Raw genomic sequence first — 25312 nt, 5'->3', positions numbered from 1 at the left:
AAGGAGGAGACGAGTGGTGATGTGCAAACGTGTAGTGCATGGAGAATTGGCTGAACATTGGACATACCCTTGAGCACGGTACATAAAATCCTATGAAACATTCTTCTTTGCTATCCATTCAAAATTTCCCATGTGCACGAGTTGCTTCCTGTTGACCTGCCAGTTAGAGAGACCTTTGCTTTAGAACTTCTTGCTCCCATGGAAGTGGACAATGATTGGCCGTCGGAGATTTTGCGGACAGACGAAGCCCACTTCCATCTGACACGATACATCAATACACTGAATTGTCGAATATGGCAACGGAAAAATTACACGCAAATCAATCAGAACCACTTCATCCTGAAAAGGTCACTGTGTGGTGCTTGTTTGCGGCACCATTTATCATAGGGCCACATTTTTTCGAAGAGACAGTTGCTTCCGGTCCTGTCACCTATACCGTCACTGGTATGCGCTATGAACGTCTTTTGCCCAACCACGTCATTCCACCTCTCCAACAGCGTGGATGTGTGGATGGGATCATGTTTGTGCAAGATGGAACACCTCTGCACATTGCAAATTCAGTTAATCAGATGCTGAAGCGCGATTTCGCAGATGCTAGAGTTATCAGCCGCCATTTCCCTACAGCCTGGGCGTCCGGATCACCTGATCTTAATCCGTGTGACTTCTGTCTGTGGGGCTGTCTGAAATATGTTGCGTTCAGAGTTCCGATTGAAAAATTAGCTGCATTGAAGGCACGCATTGCGCAACGCATTCTGAACGTGACCCCGGAAACACTTCGATGATTTGTGGAACATACTGTTTCTCGATTTCAGCTTGTTGCAGAAAACAGTGGACAGCATACTGAATATGTTTTGCACCAGTCACACGGAAATTAATAATCCGATTTGATTTTGATTGATGCTTTTTATGTGGTTTTTGTCTTCAGGATAGTTAAAACCCTATTTTTCCCATCCGATGTGATATGACCTTGCCGTGGTGGATGGGCTTACGTAACTAACAGTATCACACTCGTACACCCATGCACACTGATTTGTTTAACGCCAAACTAACACCTTGGGCATTGTTGTATGATTAATTTGTCATTTGTAGTCGATCACTATAAAATTATGCTTTCAGCGCCATCTATTGCTTCATTTTGTAACTATTTATTTTTCGTCTGCCATACATTTTGTGCGCCTTGCCGCAGTGGTAACACCGGTTCCCGTCATACCACCGAAGTTAAGCGCTGTCGGGCTGGGCTAGCACTTGGATGGGTGACCATCAGGTCAGGTTGGCAAGCAGGGTGCACTCAGCACTTACGAGGCAAACTGAGGAGCTACTTGATTGAGAAGTAGCGGGTCCGGTCTCGGAAACTGACATACGGCCGGGAGAGCGGTGTGCTGACCACATGCGCCTCCAGGTCCGCAGTGACGCCTGTGGGCTGAGGATGATACGGCGGCCAGTCGGTACCTTTGGGCCTTCATGGCCTGTTCGGGAGGAGTTAAGTTTTAGTTTTCATGCGTTTTCTCCCTCTCCGATAATATTCCGTTGCAATTTTATGTCATTGTGACCAGTGTTGTTATGTGTACAGCCGTTTGAAAGTTTAATTTTAATAATAACCACACAGTATAATTCGTTACGTATGAAAGTATTTTAGGGTGATCTTGGTACCATATAATTCCTCTAATTCACAATTATTAATTTTCACTAAGAATATGATAATCGTTAAGCAGTCTCTTTCTGTGAATTAGAAAACCACGGACGTAAAGATACGTAGACGATTAGGGCCACCCAGGCAATGGAAATCTATCAGATGTGCAGAGATCCATCAGAACTCGCCTGTAAAAGTGAACGATTTCTTGTAGTAACGTCCAGTTAGGGTTGTAAATGAAATTAATACCAATGACTACAGTATCATTTATTTCTGGAAGCGAGTTATTAAACAGGACCCGTCAGGAACGCTCTTATTGGTTTTTTAAGGCAGATGAATTTAAAGTTCAGGTCGTGGAGTAGGTATACACCGCAATGAACCTTGTTGGCAAAGTCTTGTGGTGAGAGCGTATGCACTCAGAGAATTAGTAAGAGCATCTCATGTTGATCATGGAACAAAACGACTTCGTGATTTAATCGGGAGATGAATCGGCAACCCGGAGTCAACTGCTACCTACAGGTTAGCTAAGTTCCACTATCGCTCCACGTTTCTCGTGCCACTGAAAATATCAGAAGATATAAACTTGTAAGCTTGCATTTAAAATATATATTTTTGTTATCCAGAGAAACCTGATGATATGTAAATCTAGCGCGCATTTTATTTCAGTCATCGTGTGAAATGCGAGCTCTTGTCAGGGTTACGACTACAGTATGGTCGGCCTTTTCTGTTCATGTACATTCCCATGGTCAGCCTTGATTAATCATTGTACAAACTGACATTTCCAGACACCATGAGACGGAATCTCTTTCTTCGATTTCCAGTTGTTAAAGGAAGTAATGGGCAGTATAGTGTATCTCCATGTCATATAATACAGCCAACCCTGTTGCCCGAGGGTCTAATACTGCCAGTACCATTCTCAGTGATGGGGAAGATTGCTATTAAAATGAATCATTCATTTTAAAGTAAAGTGTTTGCAGATATGGAGCTTTATGGCAGGGTGCTGAAGGGACAAGGAATTCAGAAAAGCTTAAATGTGGTTTGGAAAGTAACAAACAGGCATTGGCAGAATAACAAATTACGAGACTTTAATATAGAATACAAAATATTAACGTACTGGATCCGCATTTAGGAGCTGCGGGACACTTGGTTGATGACGGCTGCAGTTTCGTTGGGGACTTTATATATATATATATATATAGGCTTTAAAATTTTAGCATATTGGTACTATATTTTATGTATATGTAAAGTGTCTTATACTGGAGATTGAAGTTCTTTGCGTTATGTGACTAATGTATGTAATATACTATTTAAATTGTTTTTTACCTTAAGTAATTTTCTGATAACTTTGGCATTTTAAAATGTTTGTGTATATAAACTATTCATGTTCATGTAAATTTGACAATTGTAAGAAATGGTCACGCTTAGGACAATGTAAGAGATAGGTGTTATGTAAAAGCCAGTGTGCTTTTTTTTTAAACGAAAATGACTCTGAGGAGTGGAAAAGGTGGTAAGGACGGATTGGCGCGCTGCCTAGAGCAAGCGCGCGAAGTAAGTAATACAGTCTCTGGCAGCAGCGATTGAGGCAACACCCTTTTGGAGCAGGAGAAGCTTTGCCTGCAAATTTGCACACATATGCTTCGGATGAAGACTGCTAAAGGCTTAAGTCATAGCTGCGAGTTGTTGGGCTATTGTATGTAAAATTGAACGACGCCAAGAAGAGAAACTGAGCCCATACAGCAAGATACTTGCAGGCCATACTGTGGCTAGCGTAGCCGTCATAATTGTCCGCCACACCCAAGCGTACAGTCAACAGATAAGACTTTTTCTTTAAATTTTACCTTTGTACAGCGTGGACCAATAATTTAAACTGTGTTTAAACTTTAAAGAAACTGGTTCACCCTGTTATTTCATCCTAATCATACACCTATATAGGGTCCCTTCCTGGTGTTTGATTAATCTGGGCATCCAGTTTTTTTACAGACTTACGAATTGCGAAGTTGATATAAAGAGGTACCATTTAACTTGTTTTTGTGTTAATAATAACAAAGTTTTCTCAACTATTGCAAAGTGTTATAATAAAAGTTTGCTTATGTGCAATGCAATGAGAGTGAAACCAAGTTACTAGAATCTGTTAAATGACTATACAGAGTTAGTTCAAAGAATAATAGGTTTTGAAAGTAAGTTCCAGTAAGCAAGCGGCTTCGTGAAGTGAAATGTTCTGTATAAAACGTTTGAGCTTTCTTGAAGTTATCTATTGAGATTTTTCTCTTTTAAAAAGGTAATGTATAAGGGTGTAGTCCAACATTAAGTAGAGTAATATTTATTTGAAGAAGCAACTTAAACAATAGCAAGAAAATAGGCAAAATTCATACTTCTGCTTTTCCAGTACTTCACTGCTTCATTACCTGGATAGGCTGACAACGGTTAGTACATGTTTTAAAACACTAAATGAACTTAGAACCGAGTTGTCCTAGCTTCAATATAATACTATTCATACTGTGTTACTTTCTAACCGCTGGGTAAGATCTTAGGAAAAGAATTGAATAGTCTGATTTACTTTTCTCTACACATAACACACGGTCAAATCCTGTAAAAAGAGTAACTCTGTTGATTAGCTTTTCCTATTAACAGGACTGTCCTCATATATATATATATATATATATATATATATATATATATATATATATATATATATATATATATATACAGGGTGTCACAGCTATCTTGTCCACCCAAAATATGTCTAGAACAATAACAGCTATTGGAAAACGACTTTCACCGGTATCAATGTAGGGCTGGGGCCCATGAATGTACATATTTGGAAACATTCTAAAACGAAAGCATATGTGTTTTTAACACAAACTTATGTTTTTTTAAATGGACCTCCTATATGTTTTCTTCAGCAATCCATAGCATGACAAAGCACATACACAATGGCGTTGATTGCATCGCAATATTCCCATTACATCCCGAGATATTGAGACGCGAAGTTGACGCTTGAAACACCCGACATGCGCTGCTAGCGCACGTCCTGAGGCTAGGGCGTGAACCCCATGCTGCCCGTAATCGCGATGTGATTGACATGTGTAATCACACCTCTATATTTATCAAGAGGTCCGAAACGAATAATACGGTCTGCTGCCATCAACTCTCATAAGCACATAATGGTTTCCCTCTTGCACGTTTTACGTATCTACGTACACAATATGAACCAGTACCGATCGGTGTACACCCGTCAGGTTGTCTTGTTTATCCTGCCCTGCACATAACGCCTTAAGAGCACGACGACTTCTGAACCGTAAGTTCCCTGGTAGGTGGATTGGACGAGGTGGCCCAGTTAGGTGGCCTGCCCGATCTCCGGACCTTACACCGCTGGATTATTTTCTTTGGGGAGCAGTGAAGGATGCTGTTTACCAACATGAACCAACAACACCAGAGGACATGAAGCAACGCATTATTGATGCTTGTACAGCCATCAAAGAGGAAACAGTAGCACGAAGTAGGGCATCCTTCATCCGCAGAGTGACCCTATGTATGCAAGCCAATGGGCATCACTTTGAGCATGAGGCGTGAACGCTATGTTTAGTATGTAGTGCTGGTATCACAGTGAAAGTTTCTACAAAGGGCCATTTTACCCAGTGATGTTAAGAAACATTTGTTTGCAACAATTTGTCATTTAACGCATTAGATAAACATAACATTGATAATTATGTGATAATAAAACTAATTGGTTAAACATGTTTATATTCACCTTCTATGTCCTACCTGAACTTCTCAAATCAAAACATTTTTACCTAAACAACGGTAAAACTTTTAGTCCACTTGCTCGTTTCACTAAAACCATCAACATGAATTTTACTATTACGAGTGAATGATTAACTGTCACTTGCGCTAGATCTACAGTAAAGTAAAGTTTTAACGTTGAACGGCATTACCTTTTTAGTAACGGATTAACGACAAGCGAAGTTAACTTTGTGACTGACGTTGCGGTACACAGATATGTTACAGAACCGCATCACCCCTAGCCTATGGGATAAATACCTGCTGGAATGTACGACGTTAATCCAGGATGGCAGCAGACCGTACTATTCGTTTCGGACATCTTGATAAGTATGGAAGTGTGATTACGCATGTCAATCGCATCGCGATTACGGGCAGCATGGGGTTCACGCCTGAGCCTCAGTACGTGCGCTAGCTGCGCATGTCGGGTGTTTCAAGCGTCAACTTCGCGTCTTAATATCTCGGGATGTAATGGGAATATTGCGATGCAATCAACGCCATTGTGTATGTGCTTTGTCATGCTATGGATTTCTGAAGAAAACATATAGGAGGTCCATTTAAAAAAAACATAAGTTTGTGTTAAAAAACACATGCTTTCGTTTTAGAATGTTTCCAAATATGTACATTCATGGGCCCCAGCCCTACAATGATACCGGTGAAAGTCGTTTTCCAATAGCTGTTATTGTTCCAGAGATATTTTGGGTGGACAAGATAGCTGGGACACCCTGTATACAGGGCTATTACAAATGATTGAAGCGATTTCATAAATTCACTGTAGCTCCATTCATTGACATATGGTCACGACACACTACAGATACGTAGAAAAACTCAAAGTTTTGTTCGGCTGAAGCCGCACTTCAGGTTTCTGCCGCCAGAGCGCTAGAGAGCGCAGTGAGACAAAATGGCGACAGGAGCCGAGAAAGCGAATGTCGTGCTTGAAATGCACTCACATCAGTCAGTCATAACAGTGCAACGACACTTCAGGACGAAGTTCAACAAAGATCCACCAACTGCTAACTCCATTCGGCGATGGTATGCGCAGTTTAAAGCTTCTGGATGCCTCTGTAAGGGGAAATCAACGGGTCGACCTGCAGTGAGCGAAGAAACGGTTGAACGCGTGCGGGCAAGTTTCACGCATAGTGATGTGAGAGATTCAGTGTTTAAACCTCCTCTACCAAGAAACGTGCCAGAACTGCGAGCTCGCATCAACAATGCTTTCGAACTCATTGATGGGGACATGCTACGCCGAGTATGGGAGGAACTTGATTATCGGCTTGATGTCTGCCGAATCACTAAAGGGGCACATATCGAACATTTGTGAATGCCTAAAAAACTTTTTGAGTTTTTGTATGTGTGAGCAAAGCATTGTGAAAATATCTCAAATAATAAAGTTATTGTAGAGCTGTGAAATCGTTTCAATCATTTGTAATAACCCTGTATATACCACAGATGCTGCCTTACGAAAGGTTCATTGTCATACTGATTCAAACATTCAGTGTCTCCGAATTGTTCCTCTACTGCACACAGTACAAAATACTGTAAAATGTGCTCGTATCCTTTCGCATTTAGCGTGTTCTTAAGCGCAGTAAGAAGCCCATTCTCAAATCATGAAAAACATCACCATACCGAAAAAACCACCCCTTCTGTTCTTCACTATTAGCGCTACGCATGATGGTAGGCAAAATTCTCCATGCATTCTCTTCTTTTCCTTTGTGCAGCAGTTTTCGAAAGGTCGGCATGGTTATGGTCGCATTTGGCGTGGTTAAATTTAAGGGGTGGCCAGATGCCCTTCCTGTAGCCACTGCAAACCCCCTGGGACGGAGTTAGTGTACCCCAGCTGTCTGTGTCTAGTGGAAGCCGTGAAACAGTACGAACGTTTTCAAACGTCTGCGAGTTGTGTAACTGAGGCAGGACATGAGGCCCACCCCAGTATTCACCTAGTTGAATGTGGAAAACCGCCTAAAAACCACATCCAGGCTAGCTGGCACACTGGCCCTCGTCGTTAACCCGCCGGGCGGATTCGATCCGCGGCCGGCGCACCTATCCGAGTCCAGGAAGCAGCGCGTTAGTTCCGTAGGCTACCTTGGTGGGCTAAAGTTCTCCAAGCATTCGCCAAACCCAAATTCTTCCATCTGATTACCACAGGGTATAGCGTGATTCAGCACTCCCAATTACTCACTTCCAGTCAACCACAGACAAGTAACTCTTTACTCTATCTCAACGTACGCAAAGCACTGACTGCAGAAACGTTTGGCTAATGAGGAGGTGCTAGAACATTGTGCCCCTACCTTTTTAATTCCCTACGCACAGTCATTATGCTAGCTGGACTGATGGTAGCACTTTGACAATCAGGGGTGATTCATTCCTTGGATTTCATGCGAATTTTTACGACCACCCACCGCAATGCTCCACGGACCCTATCCGTCAGCACGTATGGTCAGGCTGGTCTTAGTTTAGCTGTGGTTTTTCCTTCGCGTTTCCCCTTCATCATAACATCAGCAGCTTTAAAAAGGTTGAAATCTCCCCGACAGATTTCTTACGCAATTGACATGCAATGACTAGTCCACATTCGAAGTCATAGAGCTCTACTGGCCGACCAATTCTGCTGTTACTACACTATGCGATCAAAAGTATCCGGACACCCCCAAATAATACGTTTTTCATTTTAGATGTAGTGCGCTGCCGCCTGCTGGAGGTACTCCATATAAGCGACCTCAGTAGTAGAAAATGAAAGTTCGTGGCGCCCTCCATCGGTAATGGTGGAATTCAATATGACGTTGGCCCACTCTTAGCCTTGATGACAGCTTCCACCCCCGCAGACACGTTCAGTCATGTACTGGAAGGTTTCTCGGGGAATCACAGCCCATTCTTCACGGAGTGCTGCACTGTGGAGAGGTACTGATATCAGTCGGTGAGGCCTGGCATGAAGTCGGCGTTCCAAAACATCCCAAAGGTGTTCTATTGGATTCAGGTCAGGACTCTGTGCAGGGCAGTCCATTACAGGGATGTTATTGTCGTGTAACCACTTCGCCACAGGCCGTGCATTACGAACAGGTGCTCAATCATGTTGAAAAAGAAAATGGCTCTGAGCACTATGCGACTTAACTTCTGAGGTCATCAGTCGCCTAGAACTTAGAACTAATTAGACCTAACTAACCTAAGGACATTACACACATCCATGCCCGAGGCAGGATTCGAACCTGCGACCGTAGCGGTTGCTCGGCTCCAGACTGTAGCGCCTAGAACCACACGGCCACTACGGCCTGCAATGTTGAAAGATTCAATCGCTATCCCTGAATTGCTCTTCAACAGTGGTAAGCAAGAAGGTGCTTGAAACATCATTTTAGGCCCGTGCTGTTATAGCACCACACCGTAACACCACCGCCTCCAAATTTTACTGTTGGCACCACACACACTGGCAGATGACGTTACCGGGCATTCGCCATACACACAACCTGCCATCAGATCGCCACATTATGTACCGTGATTCGTCACTCCATACAACATTTTTTCACTGTTCAGTCGTCCAATGTTTACTCTCCTTACTCCAAGCGAGGCGTCGTTCGGCATTTACGGGCGTGATGTATGGCTTATGAGAAGCGGCTCGTCCATGAAATCCAAGTTTTCTCACTTCCCGCCCAACTGTCATAGTACTTGCAGCGGATCGTGATGCAGTTTGGAATTCCTGTGTGATGGTCTGGAAAGATGTCTGCCTATTACACATTACGACCCTCTCCAACTGTCGGCGGTCTCTATCAGTCAAGAGACGAGGTCGGCCTGTACGCTTTTGTGCTGTACGTGCCCCTTCACGTTTCCACGTCACTATCACATCGGAAACAGTGGACCTAGGCTCATGCCAGATCTCCTTGCGATTTGACGCGAACTAACACAAGGACCTCGAACCACAGCGGCAAGAGAACCAATTTCTGTTTCCTCGTTAGTAACTTTCCTTGGCCCGATATATTTCCGATGCGTTAAGGATCCAGTTGTTCTCAATTTATCGTCCACATATTTAAATTTACGACGTGTGGCATGAGTACGTTGAGGATATCTTTCAGCGTATAAGTCTCTAGCTCTCACTGAATTTCGTTGGTACTCTCCGTAAATGAGAAGCAAATCGACTTGTTCTTCAAAGGAAAACATCATTCGCAGTCGCTTGATTCGACGATACCAGTCTTACCGTTCCTATTAGTGTTCTATTGCGAAACCGTCGAATGATGTTTACATGTCAGTGGCACGTTAGATTGATACTCCGTATTCGGCGAATATTTACAATATGCACGATATACGACAGAGAATTCTCAGAGCATGTGCTTTGATACGTGCCAAAGTGATTAGGAATACCACTCAATCCATGATAAGAAGATTGCAGCACTGCATTGATACCAATGTTCATCACTTCTGGCACCTTCTGTAAATGGACGTCCATGCCACTTTTTTGACCTTAGTTGACCTTCAAAGACGTCGCTGTTACACATCATTGGATTCGTCTCGATAGCCGCTGTCAGAAAAAAAACCTACCAAACTATTGCATCCCACTAAAAAACAAAGTTGACCTTCATATCTCTGACGCGACCCCACCTAGCAACAAAAAACCAACGTCATATTGTGGCACCCGTTGTCCCATGCAAAATTTGTCCCACAAACTTTTCAGCTACTATCATACTTTCGGAGTTATTCTAGGTGGCAATAGTTAGTGACTCACCGTGTATAGTGATGCAGTGCTGGTAGTCGTTACCAAGCTTCATGTTCTCTTCGTCTGACCATTAAGATATATTTATAGCTCTACATGAAATATGTGGCATTGTCTGACCAGGACAGCACATGCTTTTCTGCTAGGCACATTATACGAACAAGGATCTCTTCAGCTCTGAAACAGCAGAGCTGGAGAGGGAGCCGTTTCACGTCTGCATTTGCGGGATCACGCAAGGCAGGAAACATTAGCCACAGCAAGGTGTCCTCGGCACTGGTTGTCTCAGACCTGTTGCTGTACGCAACAGGTTAGTCAGAGATGGAGGTGGTGGGGTCGCTCACACACTTGTGTGAATCGATTTCCCGACGGTGCACTGACCTACATCAGCCAGGTGGGGTTTATCGCTCTCTCGGGGTGAATCGGGCAGCTCGATGAATGGAAAAATCCGGCAGCAGAGTCGTCATTTTTGTTTAGCAGTGGCAGTGTGGCTGGCAGCAAGAGTGTAATGAAAAGCAACATCCTGATGTGTCTTTCTTTCAGGCCCTGTAATACTACAACATGTCCTCTGTGAGATGCCCAAAATCTAATATTGTGACCCTCCATTACATAAAAATAAACGGAGACCAGAGACCAACAGAGGTGTCGCAGCGCTTAACCCCCCAGACTCATACTCCACAGGGGTACACAGGAGTAGCATCTAAACTGACACCATGTAACTAGAACCTGTAGCCCAGCTCTACAACACTACTTTTGTCACAATGGAAACAAACACTCCTAATCCTGATCGTGTCGTGAGTAAACGTCACCTCTACCAACCAATATAATTTGTTTATCAAATTTTGACCGTGATAGTGTTAAGTAATCTGTAAATGAGATGGAACTTCTTACCAGAATGATATTAGTAAGTACCAACACGATTCTCTCCAGAATTGCGGAACATATAAGATTTTCAATGACCTTAAAAACAAGGTCTTAGAGTCACTAATACTCCCCATTGTGTGTATTGAACCTGGGACCTAGAAACGACGGAGAGGCTTCGTCCCGGCGTAGCCCTCAGAGGTTCACAACCCCACAACAGGACTCTCACCTCACCGCCGCCCCCCCCCCCCCCCCCCGCCCCACACCGAACCCGGGGTTATTCCAGACGAGTGTAACTCCAATGTTTTCGTGGTAGAGCAATTATGGTGTACGCGTACGTGGGGACAGTGTTTGCGCAGCAATCGCCGACATAGTGTAAGTGAGGTGGAATAAGGAGAACCAGCCCACATTCGCCGAGACAGACGAAAAACCGTCTTAAAAACCATCCACAGGCTGGCCGGCACAACGGACCTCGACACTAATCCGCCAGGTGGACTCGTGCCGGGGACTGGTACGCCTTACGGCACGGGAAGCAGCGCGTTAGACCGCGCTGCTAGCCGGGCGAGCTATACTCCCCATACTTAACTATGGTGTTGCTATTCTCCAAGAACGTACGTACGAAACCGCACGCAGGCTAGAACTGGCGATGAATGCTTGTGTGAGATACATTTGTGACGTACGCCCTTTCTATCATCCCGCTCACGTCTATGAACAATTATCATGGCTGCGTGCCGATAAGTGTAGACAGTTACTATATCCGCCGTTCGCGGATAGGAAAATCTCAGTGTGAGTTATAGCGTTTTTATTTAAACTTAAGTCTTTCTTCAAAATTTACAAAACAATATTCGTGAGGTAGGACTGATCCTCCAAGCCTACCAATAACTAAATCAGAGATTCCTCCAAACATAAACTGTCTGTAGTAACCATACAACTTCACCAAACCAAGTCCCAGGCGTCTCGTGAAGAGCGGCGTGGAGTACACGCTGCCGTCACCGGAGTTCGAGGACAAGTAGAGGCCCTGCGAGGATGGCTCCGGTACGCTGGCTGCGGTGGACGATGACGCGGCGGTGGACGATGACGCGGCGGCTACGATGACACCAGTGGGCTCGCTCGGTGGGAACTGCCTCTCCAGGCTCCTGCGCCAGCCTAAATACTGCTTGGCGCATAGATATGGCTGACTCTATTTGCAGTCACGTGCCGAGCGGAAGGAAAGAGGTCTGCGGCTGTAGCGACCTCTTGCGGCGCCGTGGACGCCTCCTGGTGGTCTCTGGGAAGCGTCTGTGTTTCCGGGATGGCCCGCATCTCGTGGCCGTGCGGTAGCGTTCTCGCTTCCCACGCCCGGGTTCCCGGGTTCGATTCCCGGCGGGGTCAGGGATTTTCTCTGCCTCGTGATGGCTGGGTGTTGTGTGCTGTCCTTAGGTTAGTTAGGTTTAAGTAGTTCTAAGTTCTAGGGGACTGATGACCATAGATGTTAAGTCCCATAGTGCTCAGAGCCATTTGAACCATTTTTTGTTTCCGGGATGACCGGCCAGGCTGACCCTTCCTCGGTCCGGGGCCCGCTGTACCGGTCTGCTTCGCGGGAAGCGGGAGTCGCAGGCGCTTAGTCTGGACACAGTAGTTATGTTGTATGTTTGCTCTATCGTCTTCTCGATCACTGCACTCCCCCCTATACAACTCCAACTCTTAAACTGCTACCTGAAAAAAAACAGCAGAAATATTGGTTCTCAACGAATTAAAATAATCTCTGTACCATCATGTAACTCTCCCATGTTCTCTAACTCATTTTTTGTATTAGGAAGCTTTCTCCGGAAAATCTTCATCAAAATTTCAAGAAATTAAATTTCTTCCAAACTTCAAAATACAGTTATTGGCCCCTCCTTATATCACAATAGATATCTCTTCCATATACTAGCCTACAACTTACTCTCGTCAAACCTTTTCCCTCCCCGATGTCAGCAGAGTTCTTTATTTGAATTCGGTTCTTCCTAACAGTCACTCTCTCCGCCATTTCCATCTTCTCCTCTTTCTTTATCCCATCCGTTTCTATAATACTAAACATGGGATCAAATGTGCTAAACTTATCTGTATAATTTTTAAGGACCTTTAGTATTTTTATCATTATTATTACTAGTGTCAGTTATTACCTGGTCAGATGTAAGAGAAGGCCGTAAGGTTCTAATCTGGACAGGCTAAATAAATAACATATAAAGAAATAGATAAATAAATACATAAAAGAGTTCTTTAACAGAGTAGTACAATCATGAATCTGAGAATTTAGTTAGATGTTTCACAAACTCATGGAGAAGCCTTAGCGACCATTTCCTCCAGCCCTTACAACGGGAATTATTCAGCTGACATAAAAGCCAATCAAGATTCGCACAGAAGGGGATATTATGAAATCATTGACTACGATCACGCTTCGATAGCGTGCATAATAAATGAGTTGGAAAACTTAATAAGGAAATTTCTTCTAGGACATCGATTTTGCTAGGGATTCCGGACCGGCCGATGTGTTGTTGAAGCATAGGATCATCAAATAAGGTTCCAATAATTTTGATACCCACTAAAAATATAATGAGAGATAAAGTCCCAAGATGGTGTGGACCATTGAAGGAAAATAACCTTTTTGCTTCACATTGGCTTTGTGACCACACTGGCACGAAGTAAGACCTCTTTTCTCGGTGTGCTCGAGTGGCACCATTTCAGAATGGACAACCTAAGAGCCGGGGAGTTGGCCCCCCCCCCCCCCCCCGCCCACCACCTCACGGCATAAAAAGCAGTGGAATTTGTACGAAGTGACACTTGTATAGAGTGACAGTCCTACGTAACCTGGGGTTCTTGCTGGCATAAGCGGTTTTCCACCGGAGAGAGAATGAATGAATGCCGTTCCTTGTCATTTCCCTGTGTTTCCTCGGCAATGATTTTGTGTTCGGTGTCCACTCAAACAGATTTTTATTCGTAGAATCTCTCAAGGGGAATGCCGAAATGATTTCCTACAAGAGGCATGGCCTTTAAGATGCTCTTTTCGGTCATCATTTGCGAGTATTTTACAAATTGCAACAGACATTTTGCCCCATTTCTGTCGTTTCCAAGGGAAACTACAAGTAGGTAGTCTCATTTCGCCCCTTATTAAACTTATTTACAAGATATTCATAGAGTATGACGCGAATTAAACTACTTTTCAGTATTTATATAATTTCCAGTGCTTGTGACGTTTTCTTCTTCACTGTAATTTATGTGCACAAGTAACAAAAGTCAGAAATGATTTTAGTTTACTCATATAACTAACAATTTGAAAGTTTTTACAACACAACTTTTATTTACGTGAGTCTACATGGAAATGACTGAATAACAACGAAAAGTCACAATCACAAAGCCAGTAAGAGTTTCCTACTAGAGGCAACAAAAGATAACTTCTAAGTTTCCCACAAGAGTCCGAGGTAACACACATACACTTAATTCCAAGTCCTACTTCGATGGCGGAAACGTAGTCTTCTGTGGAGACGCCCTTGAGGTCGGTATTCGGCGTGAACTGACGTTCCGTACTGGTTCTGGCCTTTAAATAGTATTGGCCAGTCAATCAGATGTTGGTGTAGTAATACTTTCTGCTGGTCATCTCGAACTCCCTCTGCAGGAAGTAGTACGCGGAATGTCTGTTTCCAAAACAGTCGATGTTTACCATTGCTTACACCTTGGGCGTAGGCAACCTCGGTCCTGTGTGGTGTTAGATGTGTTACTGGCCCTCAGGGTCTACCTCGGCGGCGGCGTAACACCCCTACCCCCCTTGGAAGAGCTGGAGCGGAACGGGAGAAATGGTTCAAATGGCTCTGAGCACTATGGGACTTAACATCTATGGTCATCAGTCCCCTAGAACTTAGAACTATTTAAACCTAACTAACCTAAGGACATCACACAACACCCAGCCATCACGAGGCAGAGAAAATCCCTGACCCCGCCGGGAATCGAAGCCGGGAAACCGGGCGTGGGAAGCGAGAACGGTACCGCACGACCACGAGATGCGGGCGGAACGGGAGACCACGGGGGAGAGAGCATCAAGGTAGCCTGGTGCCGTAGGCCGATCGGCAACTAAGTCGTCCTGAAGGAGGCGGTGGAAACCGATCGCCGGTGAGTAGAGCGCCGTCTTCCGGATGAAGCGGTTGCAAGGCGACGGTGAGCTGGGCAAGCGGGATGGGAACGTTCGCGTCGTCCAACCGGGGCGCCGCCGAAGAGGGTCCGGGAAATGGATCTCGGGGAAGATCCCGGGCTTGCCCCAGGTTCGGAGGAGGCGGCGGTGGCGCGGAGCTAGCAGCCGGCGGCTGTTGACCATTTCCTGGAAGATCCCCCACTAACTGAGGAGGAGGCAGCAACAGAGGCCTCATGGACGGGACCGGCACCGGGAGAGAGAGAGAAGACGGCGTTTGGGCCTGCAGCTGGTCGAGGAAACGGGGACGAAGTTGGTTGCGGTGTACCAAAAATCGCGCGCCCACACTGTGGAGCCGGATGAATATCTGGAATCACCGGGCCAGGCGCGAGGTGCCACCCACGGCAGGAGGAGATGGAGTATAATCCGAGGCTGGCGACCATGGAGCAGTCCGGCTGCACTCTTGTCACCCTCTGGCGTGGACCTGTAGGAACTGAGAAATAACATAAGAGCGTCTTCCGGAGAACGGTCCTCCGTGTACTTCAGCATCTGAGTTTTAAATGTACGAACAAGGCTCTCCGCCCCGCCATTGTGTTGTGGATGAAAAGGCGGGGTAAACACATGGTGGATACCATTATCGTGGCAGAATTTGGCGAACTCTTGACTGTGAAGTTGCGGACCGTTATCAGCAACCAAGGTGACGGGAAGGCCTTCAGTGGAAAGTATTTTTGATAGTGCCATGATAGTAGTCTCCGTGGTGATAGAGGAGCATCAGACAATGAAAGGGAAGTGGAAGCAGTCATCTGTGACGTACAACCAGTAAGCGCCAAGGAAGGGTCACCCAAAATCCATATGGATGCGTTTCCAGTGGAGGGAAGCGACCGGCCAGGGTTGGAAGGACCGGCGTGGAGCAGGAAGGGCCTGGGTACACATCTGACAACCCCGGACCATGCGCTTCACGTCCGCCATCATGCCTACCCAGAAGACATTGCGACATGCAAGGGTTTTCACCCGGGCAATACCCCAGTGACCTTGATGTAAGGTGTTGAGAATCCAGGACTGCAGGGAATTTGGTACGATGACTCGTGGATTGGCATCATGTTCCACATGGAGGAGCACCCCGTCAGTGGCCACCAGTTGATGGCAGATGGAATCGGAGGTCAGCCTGGGCACGAGGCGGAGGAAGCGTCGGCCAGCCGTGGAGAACATAGCAGTGCACCAGTTGCAGGAGCGGTTCCGCAGCTGTCGTGGCGGCCACCCGCGCAGCTGTGACAGAGAATGCCACTAACGCCTCCTGTATGTCTTTATCGACCTGAAAAATTAGGATGTCCGATGAGTCGAATGCCGAATCCTGGCCGGAGGGGAGCCACGACAAGGCATCGGCATTGACGTGCTGGGCAGTGGGTCGGAAATGGATGGTGTACCTGAAACGTGAAAGGAATAGGGCCCATCGCTGCAGACGGTGGGAAGTCTTCGTGGGTAACTGGGCTGCTGGTGAAAATAAGGCCACAAGGGGCTTATGGTCAGTGATTAAACGAAAAGACGTACCATAATGGCATGGGAGGTATTTGGTACAGGCAAACATGATGACGAGGGCCTCCTTCTCAATTTGGGAATATTTGCATTGGGCCTTTGTAAGGGATTTAGATATGTACACTACAGGGCATTCCAATCCATCTGGTAGACGGTGCAAAAGGACAGCCCCAACACCATAGTCTGAGGCATCCATAGACAAGAGAAGAGGAAGAGAGGGGGTATACGGCATGAGACACTCGCCGAGTGCAACCCCCACTTTAAGGTTTGGAAAGCTGATTCACAGGCCAGGGACCAATGAAATGGCACGGTCTTTCGGCATAGGCGAAGGAAGGGCGCTGCAACGTGAGTGACGGAGGGCATGAACTTTCGATAGTACGCGATTTTACCCAGGAAAGAACGCAACTGGTGGACGTCGCTCGGACGAGAAAGGGCCTCCATAGCGGCGACGTAGGAGGAGGTAGGAGATACACCATTTTGGGAAATGTGACCCAGATAGGAGATAGCAGGTTGAAAACAGGAGCATTTAGCAAGGTCGCATTTTAGGCCCGCAGTCTACAAGCACAGGAACAATTGTCGCAGATGACTGAGATGTTCATCCACGGTACAGCCGGTGACGACGATGTCGTCGAGGTAGTTTATACATCTGAGCACATCCCACAAGAGCTGTTCCAAGTAACGCTGAAAGATGGCTGGTGCACTACTGTTGCCATACATGAGGCGGTTCAACCAGAACAGCCAAAAATTGTGTTGATGACGGCCAAGTGAGCAGAAGGCTCATCAGAAGGTATTTGGAGGTAGGCCTCGGCGAGATCGATCTTCGAAAAAAATTGTCCTACAGCGAGGTTGGAGAACAGGTCCTCAGGACAGGGAAGGGGATAGTCTTCAACCTGTAGCTGAGGGTTTAGTGTAGCCTTGAATTTGCCACAAACCTGAAGACGCCCATCTGGTCTCTTGAGGACGACCAGGGGTGTCGCCCAGTTACTGTAACGAACCAGTGTGATGACTCCCTCCGTGGTGAGACAGTCCAGTTCCTGTTTAAGAGGATGCTAGAGGGCGAGGGGAACCTGCCAAGTCTGGAAGTACTTCGGGTGGGCAGAAGCTTTCAGCTGGAGCGACAGCTGAAAATCTTGAGCACAGCCGATGCCCAGAGAGAGGAGGTCCTGGAATTCCGTGCACAAGGTATCGACTACGGTACAGAACCTGGGGAGACACCACATGAACATTGTCGTCGATGGCAAAGCCAGAGGCACGGAAGGCATCCAACTCAAAGAGGTCCGCAATGGCTGCATTGTTGACCACAAGAAAGATAACTTCCCGTCAAACCGATTTATACAGGATGGAAGCCGTGAACTGACCCAAGAGAGCGATCGCTTGCTTATTATATGTAAGGAGGCGCCAAAGTGTGAGCGCCAGGGGGGAGAGGGGGCGCCCCAATCTTCGCATAAGAGGAATAGTTGCTCAGTGAGACCGCTGCTCTGGTATCCACCTGCATCTGGGGCGGCCGACCGTTGACCTGAACATCGATCATCAGCTTGGAAGATCCCGAAGATTGCGCATGGTTGATGTCGATGCGTAGCAGCCCCCCGATGATTATTGGCTGAAGGAGGAGGAGGAGGAGGCTGCCGAGAGCGGCAGACCGAACTGACATCTCCGTTATGGGTGCACACTCTACAATATGCCCACCTGTCAGAGCAGTCTTCTCGTGCATGATCCCGAAAGCATCATGGTCAGGACAGCAGCTGGAGGGACTGGTGGCACTGACGAGGGCGCGGGGCCCTCTGTGCACTGACGGTCTGCACCAGACCTGCTGAGCCAGTGGAGGGTGCGAAGTCCTGGACAGGGCGGCTGCCCTGCCAACGCTGTGCTGAACCTGGCGGCCGCCTGTTGAAGACCTTGTAGTAAATCGTGCAAAGTTTGGATCAGCTGCTGGAGCACTATTTCCGCCATGATGAAGACACACGCAGGCACAAATTCGTCACCACTTGTGTTGTAATTGACAATTTGAAAGTTATTACAACACTACTTTTATTTACGTGAGTCCTCATGGAAATGACTGAATATCAACGAAAAGTTCAAATGGTTCAAATGCACTGAGTACTATGGGACCTAAATCTGAGGTAATCAGTCCCTAGAACTTAGAACTACTTAAACCTAACTAGCCTAAGGACATCACACACATCCATGTCCGAGGCAGGATTCGAACCTGCACCAAACGAGGTGGCGCAGTGGTTAGCACACTGGACTCGCATTCGGGAGGACGACGGTTCAATCCCGCGTCCGGCCATCCAGATTTAGGTTTTTCGTGATTTCCCTAAATCACTCCAGGCAAATGCCGGGATGGTTCCTTGGAAAGGGCACGGCTGACTTCCTTCCCCGTCCTTCCCTTATCCGATGAGACCGATGACCTCGCTGTTTGGTCTCTTCCCGCAAACAACCCTCGAACCTGCAACTGTAGCGGCCACGTGGCTCCGGACTGAAGCACCTACAACCGCTCGGCAACATCGGCCGAATTTCTATCGTTTCCAAGGGAAACTAAAAGTAGGTAGTCTCATTTCACCCCTTATTAAACTTATTTACAAGATAGCCAAAGAGTATGACGCGATTTAAACTGCTTTTCAGTATTTATATAATTTCCAGTGCTTGTGCACATAAATTACAGTGAAGAAGAAAACGTCACAAGTCACACAAGTAGAAATGATTTTAGCTTACTCTTGTAACTGACAATTTGAACACAACTTTTATTTACGTGAGTCTACATGGAAATGACTGAATAACAACGAAAAGTCACAATTACAAAGCCAGTAAGAATTTCCTACTAGAGGCAACAAAAGATAACTTCTAACTTTCCCACAAGAGTCTAAGGTAACACACATACACTTAATTCCAAGTCCTATTCAGATGGCGAAGACGTAGTCTTCCGTGGAGACGTCCTTGAGGTCGGTATTCGGTTGTGAACTGACGTCCAGTGCTGGTTCTAGCCTTTAAGTAGCATTGGTCAGCCAATCAGATGTTGGTGTAGTAACACTTCCTGCAGGCCATCTCCATCTCCCTCTGTAGGAAGTAGTACGCGAAATGTCTGTTTCCAAAACAGCCAATTTTTACCATTGCTTACACCTTGTGCATAGACAACCTCGGTCCTGTGTGGTGTTAGACGTGTTGCCGGCCCGCAGGAGCTACGTTGGCGATGGCGTAACAGTTACCGTCAATGCGGAGCCTTTCAAAGCATTTGCAGTAATGCGGAGCCTTTTAAAGCATTTGCAGTAATTTCGTCAGTCTTAATTGCTGACTTCCCCTCCCCCCCCCCCCTCCTCAACGGCCTTATCGCAGTGGTAACACCAGTTTCCGTTAGTTCAACGAAGTTAAGCGCTGTTGGGCACGGCTAGCACTTGGATGGGTGACCATCCGGTCTGCTCAGCGCTGTTGTCAAGTGGGGTGCACTCAGCCCTTGTGAGGCAAACACGTAAACTGACATATGGCCCGGAGAGCGGTGTGCTGACCACATGCCACTCCATATCCGCATCCAGTGACGCCTATGGGCTGAGGATGACACGGTGGCCGGTCGGTACCGTTGGGCTTCCATGGCCTGTTCCGACGGAGTTTAGTAGAGTTTAGTATAGTTTCTTTTTTTCTTTTCCCATCGAGATCTGACATTAATCAGCTAAACAAGTCATCTCGAAGATTTTTATTATTGAGCAAACATTTGGACGAATTTCTGACAATAATATATTCATCCCTCGGTTTCATTCTTCAGAGACGTTGTCAGTGTGATGGGGTGTACTACTACAGTTATGGCATAGGCATGTTATCGAACCACTGGTCCAGAAATAATCGTATAAGTCCTGTAACTTTTGGTTTTCAGATGTGCTCTCCTAACTAGACAGCCAAACATCACCCAACATTTCCAGGGGAAGATCTATGAGTGCTAGAGCTGAACACTTTCTTATGTAACAGTGTATTTCTTCGCTTTCCGTGTAGGCAGGAAACGGTCGCAACAGTGAATTTCTCTCCACAGATAGTGATTACATTGGAAATTGCAACCGACAATATCTGTTGAGGAAACAAACTTCTAGCTGATTGGATTGTAGCAGTTTCATTGTCCATAATGAGAGAAGCAAGGGCCCATTCAAGGTTTTAAGAGTTAAATAAAAAGATAATATTTTTCACTTTTTCTGTCGCAGAAAAAGATAGACAACTGGAATAGTGTTCGTTTCCTTCCAAGAACTTGCACTATAAGGTGTAAAGCATATACAATCCTCCAAACTATTTGTTCGAACTATTGAACGTTCCATCCACAAAGAGTTTTTCACAACCTGAGAAACAGACACCAATATTCTCTCAGTCGGTCCCCTGTTATCAACTGCAAATAACAATCTGGTGCCGTCATTCAACAATAAATTATTTTCTAGAAACAATACTCCTGCAGAATCGGTATGAGTCTGCGTAGATCCTATGTACTCGTATTTTCTCCTAATGCGGTGCAGTTACTGCTCCGCACTTCTGTGGGATGGTGTCGATGTTACTAAGTTGTAGCCTTGACTGAAGCCCTATTTCTTCGACATAAGTTGATCAAATTGTAGCCTCTGTTTCTTTTGGCCGCTTTTCTGCACTTACAAATCGTTTTCGCACTTCATTTGCTGTTCCGACTTGAATACAAACATGGCTACCTCTGGTTATACACTGAAGTGCCAAAGAAACTAGTATAGCCATAATACGGCGTTGCAGTCGGCAACGCCTATATAAGACAACAAGTGACTGGCGCAGTTGTTCGATCGGTTGCTGCTGCTACAATGGCAGGTTATCGAGATTAATTGAATTTGAACCATGGCGCATGAGCGATATGACAAAGCATCTCCGAGGTAGCAATGAAGTGGGGATTTTCCCTTACGACCATTTCATGAGTGTACCGTGAATATCAGGAATCTGGTAAAACATCAAATCTCCAACATCGCTGCGGCCGGAGAAAGATCCTGCAATAACAGGACCAATGACGACTGAAGAGAATCGTTCAACGTGACAGAAGTGCAGCCCTTCCGCAAATTGTTGCAGATTTCAATGCTGGGCCATAAACAAGGGTCAGGGTGCGAACCATTCAACAGATCATCATAGATATGTTCTTGCGGAACTGAGGGCCTACTCGTGTACCCTTGACGACTGCACAACACAAAGCCTTACGCCTCTTCTGGGCCGTCAACACCGGCATTGGACTGTTTTTGACTGGAAACATATTGCCTGGTTATTCGAGTCACGTTTAAAATTGTATCGAGCAGATGGAGACAACCCCATGAATCCATGACTCTGCATGTCAGCATGGGACTGTTCAAGCTGGTGGAGACTCGATAGTGGTGTAGGGTGTGTGCAGTTGGAGTGGCATGGGACCCCTGATACGTCTAGATACGACTCTGACAGGTGACACGTACGTAAGCATCCTGTCTGGTCACCTACATCCGTTCGTGTCCATTGTGCATTCCGACGTACTTGGGCAATTCCAGCAGGACAATGCGACACCCCACATGTCTAGAATTGCTACAGGGTGGCTCCAGGAACACTCTTCTGAGTTCAGTCACTTTCACTGGCCACCAAAGTCCCCAGACATGAACATTATTGAGCATATGTGGGATGCCTTGCAACGTGTAGTTTAGAAGAGATCTCTACACCTTCGTACTTTTACGGATTTATGGACAGCCCTGCAGGATCCATGGTTTCAGTTTCCTCCAGCACTACTTCAGGCGTTAGTCGAGTCCATGTCCCTTTGTGTTGTAGCATTTCCGCTTTCGCGCGGGTGCCAGTACGTCACATGTTCTTTCTTGATATACGAGGGTAATTGGGAAAGTAAGGAACGTTCGGTTCCAAAATGGAAACCACAGTGAAAATCCAATGAAGTTTTGCACAGGTGTGTTGGGCAGTGTCTCTAGTATGCCCATCGATCGCATTACTACGTTCTTTTTAGTTGTGAACACACAGGGAGCACAGAAAGATACCTAGAACAACAGTCTCTCCCGCCAAGTAAGAGGGCCTGGTGAGAAATTTCGCCTGAAGGTATGCAGCCAACATTACATAACTGTCGTGCGTTTTCTTCTTCAAGACAATTCTCAGCCGCATTCTGCAGGGGCAATGAAGGTGCTCCTGCATCGTTTTCAATTGGAAATGTTTTATTACCCACAATACAGCCCGTAATTGTCTCCCTCTGAGTTTCAACTGTCACAAGCGTCCTATAAGCAATCTATTTTACGGAAGAACCACAGTTTCCTAAAATTTTCCCATTACACCGAAGTCGACCAATCACCTTCCCAATCACAATCCTCACGTGGTTGTTCCATATTTAAACGATGCGATGATGTCAAGCAGGACACTACTAATGCTGTATCCGAACATTACGGATTTGTTTTTCCTACCCATCCGCATTAATGTACATTTTTCTACATTTAGATCTAGCTGCCATTCTTCACACCAACTAAAAATTTTGCGTAAATCATCTTGTATCCTCCTACAGTTAGCCATCTTCAACACCTTCCAGTACACCACAGTATCATCACCTCAGATTGCTGCCCACCCAATCCACCAAATCATTTACGTATACAGAAAATAACAGAGGTCCTGTCACATTTTCCTTGAACAGTGTTGATTCGTGGACATAACCTTTTCGGTCTCTGGGAAACTGATTATATTCGACCTCAGAATGTTCTAGAAATCTACAGCAAACCGATGTTAAGGATATGGGTCTGTAATTTTTCAGTTTCTTTCTTTTACTCTTCTTATAAACAGGAGTCACCTGTGCTTTTTTCCAGTCACTTGGGACTTTGCGACGGGTGAGAGATTAGCGATAAATGCAAGCTAGTAAGTGGCAAATGTAGCAGAATACTCTTTGTAAAACCGAACTGGGTCTCCATCTGGATCTGGCGACTTATTTGTTTTCAACTTTTCCAGTTGTTTCTCTACTCCAGGGATGCTTATTACTATGTCATCCGTACGGGATTCTTTGCAGATAAAAAAAAGGAGATGGTAAAATACTACAACCAGCACAAAACTGGACTGGAAGATGTTGATAAGATGTGCTCATCCTACAACGTTCAAAGAGGAACGAGGAGAGGTAGTATGGTTGTATTTTATTCAGTTCTCAATATTATTGTGATCCGTTCTCAAACAATCAATTTATCGAATGGGAATGAAAAAATACGACGTCGACTTTTTCACAATTACGCTATGTGATCAAAAGTATCCGGACTCCTGGCTGAAAATGACTTACAAATTCGTGGCGTCCTCCATCCGTAATGCTCTAATATAGTAGGGCGTTGGGCACCCTTAGCCTTGATGACAACTTCCAGTCTCGCAGGTATACGTTCAATCAGATGCTGGAAGGTACCTTAGGGAATGACAGCCTGATCTTCACGTAGTGCTGCACTGAGGAGAGGTATCGATGTCGGTCGGTGAGGCCTGGCACGAAGTCGGCGTTCCAAAACATCCAGAAGGTGTTCTATAGGATTCAGGTCAGGACTGTGTGCAGGCCAGTCCATTAAATGGATGTTATTGTCGTGTAATCACTCCGCCACAGGCCGTGCATTATAAGCAGGTGCTCGATCGTGTTGAAGCATGCAATGCCCATCCCAGAATTGCTCTTCAACAGTGGGAAGCAAGAAGGTGCTTAAAACGTCAATGTAGGCCTGTGCTGTGATAGTGCACGCAAAACAACAAGGAATGAAAGTTCCCTCCATGAAAAACACGACCACACCATAACCCCACCCTCTCCGAATTTTACTGTTGGCACTACACAAGCTGGCAGATGACGTTCACCGGGCATTCGCCATACACACACCCTGCCATCGGATCGCCACCTTGTGTACAGTGATTCGTCACTCCACACAACGTTTTTCCACTGTTCAATCGTCGGATGTTTACGCTCCTTACACCGAGCGAGGCGTCGTTTCGCATTCACCGGCGTGATGTGTGGCTTATAAGTAGACGCTCGAATATGAAATCCAAGTTTTCTCACTCCCCGCACCGGCCGCGGTGGCCGAGCGGTTCTGGGCGCTTTAGTCCGGAACCGCGCGACTGCTACGGTAGCAGGTTCGAATCCTGCCTCGGGCATGGCTGTGTTTGATGTCCTTAGGTTAGTTAGGTTTAAGTAGTTCTAAGTTCTAGGGGACTGATGACCTCATATGTTAAGCCCCATAGTGCTCAGAACCATTTGATCCCTTTTTTTTCGTACAAGAATCTCAGAGTAGCTACCAAGGAGGAAATGGACAGGGACTGCGAATAAGTGGCGCTCAGTAGAAGGGTGGACGTACCGAGATAGTCCGTGCAGTTCCGATAAACACTGTGTCCCTGGATGGGCAGTGGTTAACGCACCTGTCTAGTCAGCAAAAAATCTCGGGTTCGAATCCTGGTCCGGCACACATCTTCATTCGTCTCCGCTGATTACTTGTAACGTTCCGATGCAGCTGACATCACTAATCCGTTCCCTTTCCTTTCCGTTCTCTCCCTCCACCTTCAGTTTACATGTAATAAGTCTCAGCTGCGGATTCCGAAAGAACAGGCAACACATATTCGTATAACTGAGTGATATTTTTCTTAGTTCCAGTCATCGTATTACTTCGATAATGATTGAATTTTTCAACTTTCGTAAGAACTGTACTTTGATCGCTTTGAAAGTGATTGTTCCTAGTGTTATCGTTGATAC

The sequence above is a fragment of the Schistocerca serialis genome, chromosome 3 (assembly GCF_023864345.2).
Source record: "Schistocerca serialis cubense isolate TAMUIC-IGC-003099 chromosome 3, iqSchSeri2.2, whole genome shotgun sequence".
Classification (NCBI taxonomy): Eukaryota; Metazoa; Arthropoda; class Insecta; order Orthoptera; family Acrididae; genus Schistocerca; species Schistocerca serialis.
This window is presented reverse-complemented; position numbering follows the sequence as displayed.